This window comes from Alexandromys fortis, unplaced genomic scaffold (assembly GCF_014885135.2).
Source record: "Alexandromys fortis isolate MF-2015 unplaced genomic scaffold, M_Fortis_MF-2015_v1.1 scaffold_100_1_3062724, whole genome shotgun sequence".
Lineage (NCBI taxonomy): Eukaryota > Metazoa > Chordata > Mammalia > Rodentia > Cricetidae > Alexandromys > Alexandromys fortis.
Window position 1 is genome coordinate 2574335 of NW_026067992.1, and position 2367 is coordinate 2576701.

Sequence of the window (2367 nt, forward strand, 5' to 3'; positions counted from 1 at the left end):
TATAAGTGGTATATGATGAAGAATCAACTTTGAAGAGGAGAAAAGGAGGTAGGGGAGAGGAGAGAGAGAAAGGCCAAGATGTAGAATTTATCTTCACGGAGCCTGCTGTGAGTGAGCGCACTCTTTTTCTAGGTCTTCAGGATCAGCTCCATTTGGAAGCATCCACACATCCGAGGGTCACCTTTCCCCAGCTGCCTGAGCCCTGTTGCTTTTGATCACCTTCCCTGGCAGATGTGATATGATTCTTTTTTGTCAGTCTCTTCCCAGCCAGATGCTTGGTGCACACACTCTTTCGACAGAAATATCGTTGCCTCTCGGTGACACTGCTAACTTCTGGCATAGGTTGGTCTCCTCAGTAGGGCAGGGTCCTGTCATATCCTGACAGGCCAGGCTCCAGGGCATAAGCAGCTGCTCCTCTGTCCCTTCTACCCTAGTGTCACATTAAGAAACTTGAACAGCCTACATCGGCAGAAACACTCTCTTAATTGTGACAGGTCATAACTGCCGGGTATGCCAATTAAAATACAGCAAGAGAATACAGGGAAAGAGATTGAAAGTCCATCATTTACCAAGAAGCCCATTTCCTCATGAGTTGGTAGTTTTCAGTGAATACCGTGACACTATCTGATTGATGGGTTGGTTTTATCCTCCCAGACCTTGAGCTTAGCACCCATTTTTAGTCGACTTTATTAACTTTGACTGTTATTGGCTTTTCTCTTTCCCATAATTATTCCTCTTCTTTAGCAACAAAAGGATTTGTCTATTTCAGATTTGCTAGAAATATCTGATATTTCTATCAGCGGAATCTTTCAACTCCCACACATATATCAGAGCACACAAACTCACTTCCTTTCACTGGCTAAGCCCTCTGTTTTTTCCTATTGCATTTCCCTTACTTAACTAAGGACTTAATTCTATACAGCTCGAATAAGGCCTCATACAACAAAGCCAAATAGATGGCTAAGCTGAGGTGGAAGAGTCAAACTTACCATGGCTACCTAGAAGCACAGACAATGGTCCTGTTTCCTATTTAGTACACAATTCTATTTGTACATCATGTGCTACACGTGCATGTTATCCATTCTTTAAGTTCTTGGTTCAATACCCACAGGTCGTAAAATCAACTTGTTTCAAACTGTACCCATTATGCCACATTATCCTTACCACTCCACAGCTTCCTCCTTCAGCATGGCAACCTCAGGATCTGTGAATTCAGATTATCGGGGCTTCTTATAATTTCAAGTCCTAACATGCAGTGACAGATCTAGATTATTGGTTGTTTCTATGTGCAGATTAGGATCCATTAACAATGAAACATTAGTAATTTCCTTAACTTGTTTGGTGCATCTACCAAACAAGCTGGAAACTGACTCTCTTAAGCAATAGATTTGTTATTTTTATTTTTTCCCATTTAGCATGCCAACAGATTAACATATATCACTTTTCCAAGTGAGAAAATAAAGTATTCCCATTCATTAGCATACATGCCTTATAAACTAATAAGTTTAACTTAAAAATGCTAGATAAGAAGAACATGGTCAGAAAGGAAGCTTTCCCCTAAAAATGACCCATTGCTCTGACAAGAAGAATCTTCTTATAGAGTATGCTCAGCACACACACTGCTGTTTTTCCGTCATTAGCTCTATTTTATCCCTGCCAATAAAGAAGCTGGACACTGAGTGAAATGTTCTTCCTCCAAGCTTCCAGCATGTGCAGAAAGATTCCAATCTATGCTGTTTTAAAGGAACAGGCACAGTCCAGAATAACAAATGAAGCAACTTCTGGACACCCAAGATTAAGCCAGTGTTCATCAAAGCTGCACATGAATTCAAGTTTTCAGAAATAAGATTCACACCAAAACAACAATAACAACAACAGACCAGCAAGACATAGTAATTTAATCAAATTGTAACTGTAAACAAATCTAACAAAATTAACCTGGAAAAAAAGGAAAGATATACCCCACAGTGGGCCAAACCCCTGGGAAGTCATTAATAGTGGTATGTGAGCAAGAAGAGTGAAAGGTTGGGGACAGATCCACATTGTCAATCATTGTAGTTTGCCAGTCAGTGTAGGTTGTCAGTCAGGATAGGTTGTTAATGCATGGGCTGTGCCCGTGCCTTAAAAAGTGTGTTTCCCACTGTGTTTTCTGTAACTCAGACCCGGCCTGCAGGTGAGGTGCCAACAGAAGACTACTTAAAGGAGGAAATCAGAAGGGCAGAAGCCCTGGGTTTTATTAGGAAAAGTAGGTCACTACTTCATGTGGATGCTTTGCTTCCTTCTGTGCTACACACTGGATTTCTACACTGGATTTTGTTTGAACAAAGCATTTCTCAAAACAACTCTTTACAAACAATGATTAAGGAT